Genomic DNA, 18059 nt, shown 5'->3' with positions numbered 1-18059 from the left:
GAGCAGTGAGAGCAGGCAGCAGTTCACACAGACACAGAACGTTAATTTTAACTAGAAATGCAATTCCAAGGAATTACCAGTGCATTAAAATTAAAATGCAAAAATTGTGATGTAAAATATCATGTATAGTTAAAATAGATAATACAGAGCTGGTTACTGCGGTGATCCTAGAACAGACATGGTGGTTGCATAGCTTAATAAAAGTTGATAGTTTAAAAGTAGACTGTTTAAAAGCTGAATGTAGATAGTTTAAAAGTTGTTGATAGACAACTAGTTTAATAGATAGATAGTTTAATGATAGTTTAAAAGTAGACTGTTTAAAAGTTGAAGGTAAATAGTTTACAAGTTGTTGACAGACTGGAAGTTTAATGAATGTTGATATTCAAATAGTTTAATGGCTGTGTATAGGTAGATATTTGACAATAACTGAAAGTTGGAATGACTCTAATGTTTGCTAGCAGTTATGCTAACATTTTTAACTATGCTAACCATGCTACTTAACTAATGTTTTCTAGCAGTGTTGCTAAACATGCTAACTATGCTAGCAATGCTAACATGCCAACCATGTTACTTAGCTAACTTAGCTAATGTTTTCTAGCAGTTTTGCTAAACATGATAACCATGCTACTTAGCTAACATTTTCTAGCAGTTTTGCAAAACATGCTAACTATGGTAGCAATGCTAACATGTTAACCATGCTACTTAGCTAACGTTTTCTAACAGTTTTGCTAAACATGCTAACTATGTTAGCAATGCTAACCATGTTACTTAGCTAACATTTTTGCTAAACATGCTAACTATGCTAGCAATGCTAACAAGTTAACCATGCTACTTAGCTAACGTTTTCTAGCAGTTTTGCTAAACATGCTAACTATGCTAGCAATGCTAACATGCTAGCAATGCTACTTAGCTAACTTAGCTAATGTTTTCTAGATAGATAGATACTTCATTGATCCCCAAGGGGAAATTCAGGGGGTCTCAGTAGCATACAGACATCACACACAACATGCACTTACAGCAGAAATGGTAAATATAAGTATAAGTATAAACATATAATCAAACTCCACTGTACAATAGAGACAGTAGGAAATAAGAAAAACTAACAAAACTAAATACTAAATATACTATATAAATTAAATGTAAAAAATCTAGTGTGCTTGAGGGTGATCAAGCATGAGACGCTTGTAGTGACAGGGCCTGTAGTTCTGTGTGCATGGTGAGGTGCTCAAGAGAGTGAGTGTCATGGTGAGGGTGCAAAAGTAGTCCAACAGTAGTCCTGTAGTTCTGTGTGTATGGTAAGGTGCTCAAGAGAGTGAGTGTCATGGTGAAGGTGCAAAAAGTAGTCCAACAGTAGTCTTTTAGTTATGTGTGCATGGTAAGGTGCTCAAGAGAGTGAGTGTCATGGTGAAGGTGCAAAAAGTAGTCCAACATTAGTCCAACAGTGCAACAGTGCAATAATAAAGTCTAGAGACCAGCATAAATAATATGGACAAATAGGAGAGTAAAGTATAATGTAGACAAGGTAATATAAAAAAAAACTATAAAAAAAAAAAAAACTATGTTAGTGCAAGAACAGGTTGAATAGGGTTACAGCCATTCAGTATTGTAGCAGAAGCCATTGATCATGTGCGCTAATATAGCATGAAAAACAGTGTAGCAGGAAAACAGTAGTAAAAACATTAGGCTGTGGACATTAGCAAAACAGTAGTAAAACAGTAGTAAAGCAGTAGTGGGCAGTCAGTACTCAAACATGGAGAGGGTGGAGAGGCAGACAGACTAAGCAGAGAAGTCGATCTCTCCTCTTCCCTTTAGTGAAGCATTAAACAGTTCAATGGCCCTGGGGACAAATGACTTCCTCAGCCTTTCAGTTGTGCATGGTAGTGAGCGAAGACTCCAGCTGATCAAGCTCTTTTGCTTTTTAATAGTGCTGTAGAGTGGATGGCATTCATTGTCCAAGATGTTGATCAGTTTGTTCAGGGTCTTTTTGTCAGATATTGAAGTGATGCACTCCAGTTCAGCTCCCACTACAGAGCCAGCCTTCCTTACCAGCCTGTCAAGTCGCCCAGCATCCTTCTTCTTTGTGCTTCCTCCCCAGCATACCACTGCATAGAAGAGGACGCTGGCCACAACAGACTGGTAGAACATCCTGAGGATCTTGCTGCACACATTGAAGGACCGCAGCCTCCTCAGGAAGTACAGCCTACTCTGCCCTTTCTTGTAGAGTGCGTCAGTGTTGGCTGACCAGTCCAGTTTATTGTCCAGGTGGAGACCCAGATACTTCAGGGCTCTACACTAACATTTTTTTTCAGGAGCACTTGTGCTCCTAAGTTAAAAAATCTAGGAGCACAGACAAAAATTTGGGCGCACAGTCAGTTAAGTCACATTAAGAATGACTGACAACATTTAGGCTACAGGAAACAGGATTTTAAAGATCAGTGCCTACTTTATTTTCAGTCTGTTCTATTTTCCTACATTTTGTTAATGTAAAATAATATAATACATTGACATATTTGCATTTAGCCTGTACATCAAGTATCCTACCAAATGTAGGCTAATTTATTTATTTGTGAATCCATCTATAGCTAAACCAAATATGCCCATGGTGACCTATCTGACTGCATACTGCCTAATACTACTACTAAAACAGTCCATTTTCTCTTCCACAAAACCCAACATAGGCTAATCAAGGATATATGTTTTATACTTTAAGTTTTTATTTGAAATATCTGCATTGATAGGGGCAGTAGGCAAACGTTAGGCCTACTTTCGTTTTGCACTTCGGCTTGTATTCGGTGTAAACAAACAAGCATGCGTGGAAGCCTGGAGTTGTCAGTAGCGTTCTACCTTTGAATAAAATGGGAGTATTACGGGAGGCTACTTTTGTGCCGGTTCGCTACAGCTATATTTTGCTTATTGCAGCCAATACGTCAACTGGGCTGAAAGGCATGTTGGGTTACCTTTCCTTCTCTCACTGCATTCTCAGAATCTCATCCTGTTCCTCCTATATCCAATGAATTCGGTGAATAGAAGAACTAATTTCTTCAATCTTTGCATCTTGGCTGGCTAGTCTAACTTTCCGCTTTTTCTGCGCGCTCTTGGATTTGATAGAAGCGACTACTAGCGAGTCACAACACGAAACTGCTAACGTTGATGGGAGGTGTAGTTTTTATGCTGCATTCGTGACGTGATTCTATGGTTTGCACCAGTAATGTTTCTCGATGTTGCAGTGTATTTTGTAGACAAACATTGACATGGTTAGAAGTCATTCGCACCAGTGCGCCTAAATATTTTTTTGCACTCGCACGGCATCATTTTTACTCGTATGTGCGAGTGAAATGGGCGCACTGTAGAGCCCTGTACTTGTAGGTGCTTACCACCTCCACATTGACCCCATCAATGGAGACTGGTAGCAGAGCGGGATTGGGCCTGCGGAAATCCACCACCATCTCCTTGGTCTTTGAAGTCCTCCACCAGGCTCCTGTACTCCTCCTCTTGCTCGTCCCTGATACACCCCACAATTGCAGTATCATCAGAAAACTTCTGCATGTGGCATGACTCGGTGTTGTAGCAGAATTTAGATGTGTACAGGGTGAACAGGACTGGAGAGAGCACAGTTCCCTGTGGCGCTCCGGTGCTGCTGATCACAGTGTCAGAGAGACAGTTCTTCAGTCTGACGAACTGTGGTCGCTCGGTCAGGTAGTCTGTAATCCAGGTTACCAGGTGAGCGTCCACACCCATCTGCAAGAGCTTGTCTCCCAGTCTGAGGGGTTGGATGGTGTTAAAAGCACTTGAGAAATCAAAGAACATGATTCTCACAGCACTTTTCCCCTTGTCTAGGTGAGAATGTGTCCTGTGTAGAAGATAAGTTTAGCAGTTTTGCTAAAAAATTTAAAATGCTAACTATGCTAACAATGCTAATTAGCTACAGTGGGTAGGAGTCATAGTTGATGACAAGTGTTGACATAGTTGATGACAAGTTAAAAGTTGTTGATAGACAGCTAGTTTAATAGATAGATAGTTTAATGATCGTTTTTAAAAGTAGACTGTTTAAAAGTTGAATGTATATAGTTTAAAAGTTGAATGTAGATAGTTTAAAAGTTGTTGATAGACAGGTAGTTTAATAGATAGATAGTTTAATGATAGTTTAAGTAGACCGTTTAAAAGTTGAATGTAAAAAGTTCAGTAGTCTAATGGGTTAAATTGTTTAACAGTGGATTATTGTAGTGAGGATTTATATTTTGAAACAGTTTTGGGCAGAGGAAACAGTTGAATAGGATGTGTAGTCTTAATTGACCTAGATTGTATGCTTAAAGCCTGAGGCTGCAGGTGGCCTTAACCTGGCATAGGATTCTAATTGCTTAATGGCCGTATTATGATGTCACAATCGGCAATGTTAAGTCTATGAGGATTTTTAAAAAGTTTTTCTTTAATAGTTTAAAAAGTATAAAAGTTTCAAAGTTGAAAAGACATAGCAGCTTGGTCCGTTTGAAGACCTACGTTACAAAGTTTGAATGAAGTTTCTAAGTTAAACTGTTCAAGAGAAATTGCATACGGAAAAAGTGGTAAGCGGAATCATAATAAGTTGTTGTTGCCTACAGTAGGAAGAACAGTACAGTGAAAATGCACTGTAATAGAGTAGACTATCGATTCTAAAAACGTCGGAAACCGTATCGTTTTTTGTGTGAAGGCATCGTGATACCTTTTTAGTATCGATACACCGTGCAACACTAAAGTTATCATAATTATCAGAATGGCCTTGTCTAGATATTTTTAAGCACCATGATGACTTCAGGTGGGATGGTTTGCAGGGTTAAGGATCACCTCTCTGCTGATTCTTTTATTGCTTCGCAGAGCTGATTGCGGTCCTGATGAGACTGCTTGACCGTGCATATATCGAGTGTAAAATAAGATGATTCTTTAGAGGCACAAAAGGCCTCATATAAATGATGTCACTGTGTCATGCTCATGGCAACTGTAATAGATCTCTCACTACTGATTACTACAACTCATCAAAACTAATTGTGTAAATCTTAAGCCAATATCCAGACAAGTTTTATCATGTTTTATTTGTTACATAAGAGTCTTATAGGTAAAAAAAAACAGGTGTTAAGCCGTCACAAACAAATAGTGACTGACTAACTGAAACATAAGTTTCACCGTATGTCAAATTATAATCAAAATACAATTAATAGCCAGGATCATAACAGTACTTTGGTTGGCGTGCAACTAAATGTGAAAACAAAATTAAGAATATCTTGAAATCTGATTAAAACGGTCCATAACTATAGTCTCCTTTATTGGCTGTGACGGTATCTAATAAAGTCACTGCAATAATCTCCATCAAGATCACTTGATGACAGACCAGCAGATTGTCCTCTTGTGGCTTGTGAAGGCTCTGCTGAACCGTTCAACCAGTCTTTGAAAGTTTGCGATGTGATTTGTGTTCACACTAGAAAGGCATTAACATTGCCCAGTGGTTGTGCAGACAATCAAGACAACCTGCTGTTACTTCAATGGATGTCCAAGGAGACTCCCAAATGAAGCACCGGTGTATTTGTGGAAATCAATACTTACTAAGCACACTGAGGCTAAGGGGTTCAGGACCAAATATTCATATTATGAAGGGTGAATCATCAGCACATGTTCTGAGCCCTACTTATAGCTGGGCGATCAGCCTATTCTCATGCCGGTGTGTCAGGCTACAGATGCGGGCTGTTTTGCAGAAAAGGAAAGGGTATAATGCAGTAGAAGCCACATACAACAGCAGCTTCCCTGTAAAGGAATCCGGTTCCGTGTGGAACTCTTATACACTGTGAACTGAACCGAGTCAAACAGTAGACCTAATCTTTAGATCTGGTGGATTTGAGACATTTGGTCTATGAGACATTTGTCTTCCTGGGTTGCAACCAGTGGTAACAGACAAAGATCTCACTCCCTCTCTCTTAAAGCAAGCACACCTGCCATCAGAAACATCAGCCCAACTATTTATAAGAAAGGGATGTCGGTAAATGTAAAAATAACAAACAAAAAACAACAGTGCTTCATTTGTTTTACCCGCATACCGTCTGTTTCTCTCTCTCTCTGTCTCTCTCTCTATCACACATACTCTCTCTCTCTCTCTCACTCTTTAAGCGCTCTTTCCAGGTCAGTGCAAAGCTGGAGTACAAGTGGGCGAAGCCGTGGGTGTCCCAATGTTCCGCTGGCCCTCACCCACCGGGGTGAGTCAGCGCGGGGCTCTGCGTTCAGAGCCGCAACGCTCCCTCACGCCCACACGGCCGCCTCTAGAGCCACCTGACTCTAATAACTTCTCTCATACACCCTTCACTCTGAGGGGCAATTTCAACCATACAGAAAGTTTGCTCTCTCTCTCTCACCCTCTCTCTATGCCTCTCTTTCGCTCTATCTCTGTTTCTCACTATCTCACTACTCACGCATACACATGGACAAACGTCACAAGTATAAACACACACATGCACACAAAGATGACTAAACATGCACACAGTAACTGTGCTATAGATAAAATAGACATGCTGATCTGAGACACTACTTGATGTATTATAGAGGGCATACAACCTTGTCATAAAGGACATTTGGCTGGGTTAAAAGTGCATAATATATACAGATAGGCCTATAGATAGATATTTTATTCATCCCGAGTGACAGTAGCTTCAGTGAGAATGATAAAAAAAGACAAAAAGCTAAGACCATTCAAATGAGTATGAATATTGGCATCAAGTTCACCTAGACTATGGCTGAGTGATGCTAGATAGAGAAGGGGAAAATCCAGATTTACACAATAAGGCAGATGCCATATGGGACTTCATGAAGCTCAGAGTGCAGACCTGATTGGCCCAATGAGGTGCTGCAGCTTCATAAAATGAGAAAGGGCAAAACTTGACCCCCCCCCAATTTCAGTGCTAGACGTCTGCCTTCTATGACCAATTTACACATAAATAACCCATTCAGTGATAGCATATAGCAGAAGAAAACCAAGATGGTGGCAATTGGTATGCCACAAAGGCATATATTAAAGGTAATAAAATCAAAAATGAGCTAAAAAGTGAAGGGGTTCCATAGGATTTAGTGCATGGTGCATCAGATACTCAAAGAACAGAGCCACATGGTGGCCTGCATGGTAATCAAGCCCATCAAAAACTACTAGAACTTTAGCAGGGCATATTACTATTTTAATTTTTACATGATTATAAAATAAAATGAGATAAATAAGTTTACCACTTGAAGTGTGCAGTCACCACCTCCCCTCCTGCCTCAATCTGCCAGTACAAATCTATTAACGACCATGTGTAATCTTTATCAATACAGGGAGTTGCATTCAATTCACTGTTCCCTTTGAAATGATTTACACTGCCTCTATTTATTTATTTATTTATTTATTCATTCATTCATTCACTTATTTATTTATCTATCTACTTTGCCTTTCACAACTACAATAGCCTGATTTTAAAAAAAAAAATCTGTGGATATTTTTGCATTGCTGGAGTTCATAACCATATCCGGTGTGTGTGTGTCACCAATGCTTTGAAGAGTATTTACATAACTCCCTTTTTTTATAGTTTCCTCCCCTACACTGAGATGCTGAGGCACTGGTATCCATTTGTTGAGGGTGTCTGCCCACACATCTCAGTGGCTCCGAACTCTCTCTCTCTCTCTCTCTCTCTCTGTCTCTCTCGCCCACTGCTTGAGCCCCCTTCTCTCAGCACCAGCCTCCCACTCAGTGATTATGTAAAAATAACGGGGCCATGGATCAGCCCATCTCTTCAGCGGAGTAGGCTACGCACGTCAGCAGCACCAGTGGCAGGCAGCCTTCTCATAAGGCACCAGTCAATTTTTATGGGGCGGCAGGGAGATGCTACCTCAGATGAACCCCAAATTTCTCCTTTGTGTTCGGTGATGGTGGATCGTTGCTTCGTAAAGCGGCTCAGTTCAGATGCTAACCACGGTCTGATTGAAAGACTGAGAAGAGAGAAAGAGAGAGAATGAGTAGATCACGGTGAATAGTTTGGAAAAATTCAGCCATTTGTCCAGTGAATGTTCATTGAAGTATTTGACTAAAAAAGGAAAGAGAAATCAGATAGCTGTATGACTGAGTAGAGGCAGGCCACTTCATTACGTAATTGATGAAGACTATAAAAAAGACTCACAGTGTTATACGATGAGGAAGACACAATCTGACATCTGTGATCAATACTTCAGGCTTTCTCTAGCTTGATTTGTACTGGATGGCTGACTTCCCTTAAGACACCTGTCTACGAGCCTCCTAACACTACTGGGGTGGGGTGGAGTACAAGGGGGGAGTATTAGACAGCATGTAGGCTACCATATTTTGAAAGATACCATCCATCTGAAAAAAAAAGTTCAACTTTCAAGGACCAGAAATGTTTTGAACACTGGGTAGGGTAAATTAATGAATAAATAAATTAAATCAATAGGTAAAACAAGTGATCTATAATTGGTTGTCTATGTCTATGAGAGACTGACTGGCAAGTCGTAGGTTAACAGTACTGCAAAGTACTGCAAAGCTAATGGCATAGACATTTGAAAACCATATCAGCCAGCATGCAATGTGTCAGTGACCACTAATCTAGGCCTGAGAATTGAATGGCTTAAGAATCAAGTGGTTTGCACATGCTATTTTTGTGCTTAAATAAAAGTTTGGCTAGGCCTGGTTTTGAGTTTAGGATCATTACTAGATAGATTGATAGATATACAGTAGATACTTTAGTCCTGACCACTGTCAAAAAGAGGTTGCTGTCACATATGGAAATGAAAATATGACACTAGTCGTACTTTAGAGTGCCCTATAATTTCGCTTGAGTAGCAACTGGGCCTAACTTTAGGGTGTTAATTTCAATCAAAGAATAGAGACAGTCTGTAAGATTGTAGCCTACTTCATCCCGTCAGAGTAAAATAACCCAGGTAGTCTTAAAGTAGCCTAATGTGTAACTTGTATGCCAAAACTTTCATATTTAGGGTTAACCCTACATTTTTCACTCTTAATGGTATAGTTGTCTACTTACATCTCATTATCAACTGATTTCAGAACTCAAACTTTTTAAAACCATGCATGCATTGTCCTCCATAGTTGCTGATGGCGTTCTATTCACAGGCAAAGAGATTTCACCAACTTGGACATCATAAAGTTTCCACAGTACGCTAGCTGCTGCTACTCAGATCTGTCAATACAATAGTAAATGTTCGTATTCAAAGGTGGGCAACTGGAGGAAGACAGTGATGTTTTTTTTTTTTAAGGTGATCACAATGATTGGACGAAATGACCTGTCAATCGATGTGTAGCATGCTGTTCGGTCCCGTCTGTGGACGCTCTATCCCTCGCCGAGCTCTCATGTTTCCTATGTAGATTGAATAACAAAATAAATTTGTCCAGTGTCACAATAGTTGATTGCAACAGCTACCATCTTTATTGTGGACAAGGTAAGAATATTTACGTTAATTCTTCAGTGTCTAACGACGTTTCTCAATTTTGAATGAAATGATTTTGAATGTAATTTGCGAAACCAATCCTATGCCAGTTGGCTAGCTCGCTACTTACATGGTAGCTTTTAGCTAGCAAGCTAATACAAGAAAACCCTGATATTGACCGAGTTAGCTAGCTCTCTCTAGGCCGCTAGTTGGTTCTGGCTAACTAATCGTTGTTAAACCAATGTAATAATTTTAACCGTTAAGCGCATTATTTCTTTACATGGTATTCAGTTAATTTCAAGCAATGTGTAACTTATCACGTCGAACCGATGTTCATTAACATTACTGTTTCTACCCCGTTGTAGCAATGTATACGTTATATCTAAAATATAATAACGTAATGGCTAACGATAGCAGTTTGAATGGCTATCTGAACTAGACAGTTTATGTAGTTAGCAAGTACGCTAGTTGGTATCTGGATGAGGCCCTCTTACTAACATATCCCCATGGTAAGGTTGGAAATAATGTAAGGTTATCGCCTATCGTTTCTGTTAATGTTGTGGATAATTGCCTGTACAGTAGGCTTTGCCCCACACACATTATTGTAACGTTAAAAGTCAGCATGACATTTAACCTACCACTACGTTATCTCCTCATTTGTTAAGTTAACGTTCAGGTATTTCACTCCGGTTTTTTTTTAAATTCAGTTTGTGGCCTATTAAGGTTAACTTAGCTAACGGTAGTCATTCCAAGACAAGTGCTACGTTAGCATAGACTGTATATGAACGTTAACGATATTGGCTAACGTGAATACATTTGGTAAACCTGACTAGTGTTAGCTCCGTAAGTTAAGATTAACGTTCCTTGGGGATATTTCTGAAGTTCAATTACCTTAGTTAATGTGAAACTTTAACGTTAAGTCTTTCAATGCATTGTGCCGTTGAATGACCAACCAGACATCATTTAGATTTTTCACTGCCGAAGGAGTCGTAGTTAAGTTAACTATGCTATCGATACTGCGCTAGTTAAGTTTTAGCTTAATGTTACTGAAAAAATTGGTTCAAGTTTCGTGAAGGTTAGCTGGCTAAAGTTGGCAAACTTTTGTTACATTCTTATGTGAGTTGTGAGACTATCGAGGCTGAGAAAGTTCAAATATGAGGTGTCATCAAGGTGGGGAAACGTGATTAATAATCAATATCAATTGAAACTTGTTAAATGTACATCTGCTAACGTTACCCTTGCTGCACTGTCTGCTAAGCTAACGTTATACATGGCCATGGCCAACATAAATGATGAGCTCGCTAGAACTAACCATCGCGAGAGTCAGGCAGATTTCGGCAAGTAGGTCCTGCGCATAGACTGTTCTAGAGCCAGTTGATTGTTCTAAAAGAATCTAAATAATCTTTGATCTCAACCTCAATGTTGCAGCAAAGATCCGCTTTAATCCTCTCTGGTTGCAGGATGACGAGATGCATCTTTCTTAATGTACTTTTGCATACCGTTACCGTTTTCACTGCTTTTTAAATTATGATATAATTAAAATAATATAAAATATTGATGAACATATGGGAACATGTAACAATATTTATCACTTCTCTATTATAGAAATGCACATTTATCAAAATGCTGACTAGACTATAGGATAAGGTTATTGCGTGGGCCTACATTACACCGTTATATATCAGTAGTAAAGGTAATATACACAGTTTTCATGTGAACAGATTTCATTACACAATAAAGCGTCTAGTCTGTACATATTCAGCTATCTTTTCTTCCCTTCTTAATATAGATCTAGTAGTCTTTTCCTCCTACCATTCATTCACTTTCCATATGTGCTTGTACTTGTAATGTAGGTTTTAACCCTCAATGAAAGGTTGAAACGCCTGTAGGACGAGTTTTCGGCATGTGACAGGATTCTTTTTTTGGCTGTCTGTATTGCTAAACAAATTCATCATCCTAAGCATTATTCACTTTGTTCACCCTGAAGGAGCTGAGGAGAGAACTTTGTCTTTAGAAATCATAGCATGCTGTTGTATCTAACGTTAGAATACTGTTTGGATGTCGTTTAGCATGCTTACAGCTGCTTGTCAATTTCGTTACTCATGCAGGGCTCATTTTATTGACTCTGACACTGAATGTTTGCAAAATCCCAATGTAAATGGAAAAGTGATTTCCAAGACTTAAAAGTGCTTGTCCCAAAGAGAAGTACGAACCTTTATTTTTAACTAACTGTAACTACGTAGAAAACGTTATGAATTGCATCCACACATCAGCAGCCTTTTAACTTTTAACTGTGTTACAATTGCAAGGGTTCCCTCGCGAACATTTTAAAGTGACAGGCACTCAATTAGACCTATACACTACCAAGACAATCTTAATTATGTGTGTGTGTGTTGTGTTTTCAAAGAAAATGATCAGTTAGCTACTGCCTACTGTTCTCCCTACAGATAAAACTCCATGTTGTCCAGACCAGGGGCCTCATGTACAAAGCTTGCGTACACACAAAAATGCTGCGTACGCCACTTCTCACGCTCACGTCCGGATGTACAAAGAATGACTTGAACGTGAGAATGTGCAGTCCTCCACGCAAACTTCATGTCTGGTGTACGCACATTTCCAATGTGTATCGTCAGTTGGCGACACTTAGAGGCAATGCAGCGCAACAACATTAGTTGATCACGAGTCTAGGCCTTTATTTGCACAGTATATTGTGAAACGTGGGTTATTAAAAATGATAACACTTCGAAAATAGGCCTATGTTTCTATATAAATGGACATGCAATATGCTCAAATTCTACTAAGTTATGCAACAACCTATCTATAATGACAACTGTGGACTTATTAGAGGATACGAATTAAAAGGGAATGTGAAACCTATAGCCTACACATATAGATAGAATAGATAGGCTGACTAATAAGTGCGGATATAAGCTATTTCCCTTAGTGTGATTGACTGCATAGGATATGACTTTCCTTGAGTAAGCATTTGCATTATTGTTGTCACACTTGTGTGCAAATATAGGGATATGATCCAGAAATCGTAATGTTGTGGCGATGTGGCCTGGATCAACTTTGTTTATTTCACCTCGAGTGCGCGATGCGTGGTAGCCTACTTGGACACGATTGATGTAATGTTTTTTTTTTATTAATGCAGTTGTGTTGTAATGGTTCAAATGCATCAAACCCAGTTGTGCGAACCCTGTCACCTACTTGCAGACTGACCAATAATTCTACCACGGTCTCTGACCCTATAGCTAGCTACTGCTACGCTCTGCCACTGTTTTTTTGTTTGTTATTAATTACAGATGATAAAGACATAAGATTCTTGCCATTTCGTCGGATAAACACTTTTTTAAATTAATTTGATGATTTGGAGCAGGTTTGAGTATGAATGGATCCACAAATGAGTTTTCATTGTTATTAATATTGCGGGATAGGCCATTTTGTCTTCGCGGAGGTCTGCGCTCTCGAGTGGCCTTTTAGTTAGCATATTAAAATGAGTGTGATTGAGGGAGGAGAGAGGGTGGATTGTAATGCTGTGTACGCACAGTTTCATACATCAGGATTTTTTTGTGCGTACGCTACTTTTCAGGTTTGCACGTACGCAATGTTTTAGTATGAAATCCACGCAAGTCTTTGTACATGAGGCCCCAGGTTTTTCAGGGTGTCTAATCACATCGAGGCTAATTTTTCTGTGTGGTATTGTTTCACAATATCTGCGTGTGCACGGCCTGTATCTGTCACAGGTAATATTTATAGTGTCTGGTTGATGCATTAGCGCTGGCAAGAGGTGAACAAACGCTGGTGTATGTATGAACACCCTCAGGAGCTAGCCCACTCTTCCTGCCTGAGAGGTAGAAATCCCATTTGCATTAGACAACACAAACGCAATTGCATTATTCAACAAAATGTTTTTCAGAGGGCTTTTGCTTTGCAAGTAGGTCATTTCTTTCTGATATTAATGAATTATCTTTCAGGTACGTAGAAGTGTCTTATCCAACTTCATCCACTCTTTTTGTCAGTGCTGTGATCTAACCACTGTTTTTCAGTGTGAGGTGGTGGATGACAAGTTGCTTGTCAGGAGTTCAATGGAGCCACCAGTGAACGAAAGTCACACTCGGGCCATGGCGGCCATTTGTTGCTTCTTACCTTTAACCCTTAAAGGTGTAGGTTTTTGAACATTCTAAGTTCCGCAACAATTGAAGGTTCTAAAATTCTATGTTGAATTCAATGAACCCAGATATTCTTTAGAATGTTCATTTCTCAACATTCCCGTCACACCGGTGTGACGGTACTCCTTTAAGGGTTAAAACCACATCATTTTCAGTGTCCCGCCGGCGGGACGGTTACCCCCTCCCCCACCTCCCCCCAACATTCTAAATCAATTGTATGCACCATATTGCTATGTAGCATAGTAATGTTATACACCATTTCAAAGATTTGACTCTTGGGAATCCAAAAATAACAACTTTTTTCATGTACAATCTGTATAGTGCTTAACATTCTCAGATTAATCTTATTATGTCTCAATTAAATTTGATCCAAACCCCCCCCCCCCCTCCACTTTTGGTGCTATCCTGACTTCTGGCTGCAGTGTTGCTGCAGCACAATAAGTAGATGCAACATATTGGGTACTGAAATATTCACAAGAATCCATAGAAATTGAATCTTCATGTTGTGTTATCCAATATTAGTTGTATATATGTATAGTCTATCTTATACACACTCATTGAACCAACAAAGTAAATGCAAAAATAGAGACTTTTTTGTAATTATTCCATACTTTGTGTAGTCAGTCTATATCAGAACACCTGCCATACAATCTAAATAGTTCACAAGAAACCTCAAAGTGTTACCTTTCATTTGAGACTAGGATTATGCTTCTACACAAAGGGGTTCATGTGCAGTAAGCATGTGATTGTCAGTATGCATTTTGGATAACAAAAAGTCAAATGGGAAGTTTCCATAGGCATTTTACAAAACGCATGAGCATACCTTGGCAAATAATAGTCTAAAGCACTCATATTTTCATTCTATATTGATCTACTTTTGCACACAACTTCACAAGACCTGGTGCTAGGGCTCAGTTGTGTTTCTAAGTGATATCAAGTGACCTAGAGGGCTGAAATGTGGTCAGTTCAGAGATGCTTGTAATCTGGCAGAAAGAAAAAACTATATTCTAGCCTCTGTAACTTTTGTGAGTACATCACACATTTATTTTGACTGTTTCCTACTACAGGTTCTCAGCTTTCTATAGAGGTCCAACATTTGATGGTAGGCCCCAGAAGAGGTGGGAACAATGCCCTTGTAAATAGGCACAGTGCAAATTTCAGGCAAAAACTTGAAATTATTTTTGAGATTTAAAGAGTTTAAGATCGACTTCCAGCATCAAACCTCACTGAGCATGGAAAAAACAATAGAAAAAGACGCCAGTTGAAACTGAAGATGTTTCGATGCATGAAAATAGCTTCATCTACTTTGGTTAGGTTGGAGTCTTTCTCAGGGCCCTGCTGAATATATTTTGAGTGACATGATTCCCCTTGAAGCTGTCTCGGTCAGTATAATGGCAGTATTGGGGCTGACAACACTCCCCCATATTTAAAGGTCTGCGCATGTGTGAGGGTAGGCCTCTTTATCCTGACACGGTTTCTTAATCAGTGTCTGTGGCCATTTCGTTTAATATGTTGAGTGTGACATGGGGACACTGGCAGGGTTTAGTAGCACACTTCAAACACTGTCCTTTCTGCTCTGGAGTGATGGTGGCTAGGCTTTTCATGTCCCTTTATGGAAAGGTCAATCACTGAGGGAGTTTTGCATTGTGAATTGGATCCCTTCAAAGCTCACCTCCAGCGGGTGGAGGGGTGCTGTGCTGCTCGCGAAGCTTTGTGTGTAAAGAAGATCTGTGTCTGGGCTCATGACATTCCAGATAAGCCTATGTGTTTTAAAATGGGACATAGATTCCTCCAGAGGTTATGCTGCTGAGATCTTTCATATCTTACTGATCTAAACTGTGATGATTCATTTGTGATGGTGTAGGCTGTTGATCATAATTAAATGACGGTACTAGTCTATAGCTTTAAGTAGCTAATGCAGCAAGGGCACTGAGGCAGCCAGAGCTGTGTTAAGTGGTTTTTGAGCCGTTTGATCAGTGTTTTGAGATCTTCTGAGAACAGTAGGCTGTATATCCCCCATTAATATCTAACTACAAATTCACATTATGTTGGTCACACTGGCCTACTGTAATGATTGTATTGTTTGTGTGTGTGTGTGTGTGTGTGTTTTGCCAGATAGCATTTTTGCATTGCAAGCACACTGTAAGTAAAGATGGAAAGCTTTTGGATCATACTGTAGCTATGGTTGAACCTGCCAGGCAGCACCAAAAAACCACACAAAACACACACACACACACTAGGGCTGTCACGATTCTGTAAATCCGATTTTAAAGTCACGATTTGATTAGATTTTCAATCTTTTTTCAATTATATTACTATTAATGCATTTCTTTAAGTTATTTACTTTTTTGCCTCATTTCCAGTTGTCTTTTGGTGGTGGTGGTGGTGGGGGGCATTTTGAAACAGTTCCTACCGCAAACAGAACAGACCTGAATATGAAATGAAACAACACAAATTTTGGACTGTAACTATGATTTTTTTTCACTTGCTAAGTTGAGTTAGTGTTAACTGACGTGAATACCGGAAGCAGGCTATCGGTTTAGCAGGAGAGGCTTTTTTAACTGGCTGCAGCTTGAAGTTATAGGAGATAGCGCTCCACAGTTCAACACGTGTGTGTTTGTGTGTGGGTGTGTGAGTGTGCGAGTGTGAACGCATGTGTGTGTTTGTGTGTGTGTGTGTGTGTGTGTGTGTGTGTGTGTGTGTGTGTGTGTGTGTGTGTGTTTGGTCTTTTGGCATGTATGCTGAGCTTGACATTGGGGGTGTGGCTGAATCATCGATTCTACATTTGATTTCGAAGTTCGACTGAGATATAATTTTGATCGATTTTCGACTTAAAACCGAAATCGTCACACCCTTAACACACACACACACACATACACACACCTGAACAAACATGTCTGTGTCCAGTATAAAGTAGTGCTGTCAGTTAAACGCGTTATTAACGGCGTTAACGTAAACCTATTTTAACGGCGTCAATTTTTTTATCGCGAGATTAACGTTCTTTTTGGTGTAACGTTAGAACAACTACAAAACCACACCGGATCTAGCTAGAACAGAAACTAAACAATATGCACTGATGAATGGAATGGAAACATTTGCAGATTAAATGTATCTTTATGATGATCCGCCGTTTGTAGGCTAAAGGCATGTTGCACACACTTGGTTGGGCTTACAAGCTGGCCAAAGAGTAGTAGCCTAGGCTGACGCATTAGTTGTGTGCCGCCAAAGATTTTTTCACATTCACTTGTTCTGTTATCAACATTCCTCTTTGGCTGCTACTATTTGCGATGCACTCTGCTTTCGACATTCATTTACATTAGATTCCATTCTTTTCAATACAACTCCGCACACCAGCATCACACTTTGCCGCCGTGTAAATCACGATTCAGTTATATTTGGTCGACACTGCTCCATAAAATCCATTGTTCATCCAGTGTTTGCCTGTTAAAAACTTCGGCGTTGATGTGTGTTGCAAGTGACAGTGCACCATAGACTGTACGCCTATAAAATGTTATGTGTTAAACTCATGTTAAAAAGTTCCTTATTTTCAACTGAACTCAAAGATAATGAATATAGTATGAATATAATATTTTCTGTTTGTTATGCCCTTTATAATGTGTGTAGGCCTACATTTTGTGCATGCACTTCTGTGGTAGCATTTATTTCATTTTATATCAGCTATTTCTGAAGAATATATTGTGTTGCCTCAGGTCTGCTGCACATCTTTTGAAATTTGATTTGAAATAATCAAATAGACCTACGTCTTAAAGTTCAGTTAATAAAGTAACTTGCTTTGCTTTCATTTGAATCCCAATCAAGATACACAATAATTACTTTATTGTTAATATGGACTCCTGGAAAGTTCAGAAATGCAAAATAATAGAATTTTAATCATATCATTAATCGTGATTAACTATAGGAATTCAGCGATTAATCGTGATTAAAAATTTAAATCGTTTGACAGCACTAGTATAAAGTGATGGCACAAGTGTCCTGTAACACATTTCTCTGTCGGGCTACATTGCGGTGCTCTCCCCTCCCCAATATCTCTCCCCACCCCTGCCTAATGAGGATGGACCTGTGTCCACGCGAGCTCGGTCATGTTCCCCGCTGCATCGATGCTACAGGCCTCTGCTCCCCCCCAGGGACCTCATTAGGGCCCCCCCTCCTCTCCGTGGAGGAATCAACGGGTCCCTTAGGGAAAATTTTAAATAAACGTATTTGTCACTTATCTCCCTCCCTCGTTTGGTCTCTCTGTCTCTCTCTCTCTCTCTCTCTCTCTCTCTCTCTCTCTCTCTCTCTCTCTCTCTCTCTCTCTCTCTCTCTCTCTCTCTGACTTGCTCTAACTCTATGCACCACCCGTTTTGTTCGGGAAAAGCAGAAAAATTGCATCGCAAGGCTTAATTAGTAAGTGCTGCCATTACGCTTTCTTTATTATGCAAATGT

The 18059-nt window shown here is 39.6% G+C and overlaps 1 protein-coding gene and 1 long non-coding RNA gene across 15 annotated transcripts in view; one reads left to right on the top strand and one right to left on the bottom strand.

The window, feature by feature from the left end:
- Positions 1-7469: 7469 nt before the first annotated feature.
- LOC121692577 lies at positions 7470-10647 on the bottom strand. 4 transcript variants are annotated; one of them, XR_006025276.1, is made up of 5 exons: positions 10333-10647; positions 9298-9371; positions 9039-9194; positions 8163-8362; positions 7470-7974 (listed from the first exon to the last, which is right to left on the bottom strand). It is a non-coding gene; the product is annotated as an uncharacterized LOC121692577 (long non-coding RNA). The 4 variants fall into 4 exon arrangements; XR_006025277.1 differs by lacking the exon at positions 10333-10647 and adding an exon at positions 10080-10312; XR_006025275.1 differs by lacking the exon at positions 10333-10647 and having other exon boundaries at positions 8163-8287; positions 9298-9373.
- The window catches only part of LOC121692492 (R3H domain-containing protein 1-like), a 47329-nt gene continuing 38584 nt past the window's right edge, over positions 9315-18059 (top strand). For all 11 annotated transcript variants that reach the window (XM_042071216.1, XM_042071200.1, XM_042071208.1 and 8 more), the window contains exon 1: positions 9315-9453. The gene's annotated coding sequence lies outside the window, so the exon portion shown is untranslated. The remainder of the gene's footprint in view (positions 9454-18059) is intronic.

The sequence above is a fragment of the Alosa sapidissima genome, chromosome 2 (assembly GCF_018492685.1).
Source record: "Alosa sapidissima isolate fAloSap1 chromosome 2, fAloSap1.pri, whole genome shotgun sequence".
Lineage (NCBI taxonomy): Eukaryota > Metazoa > Chordata > Actinopteri > Clupeiformes > Clupeidae > Alosa > Alosa sapidissima.
Note: the sequence above shows the minus strand (reverse complement) of the source record. Positions and strands in the feature narration are given on the sequence as shown.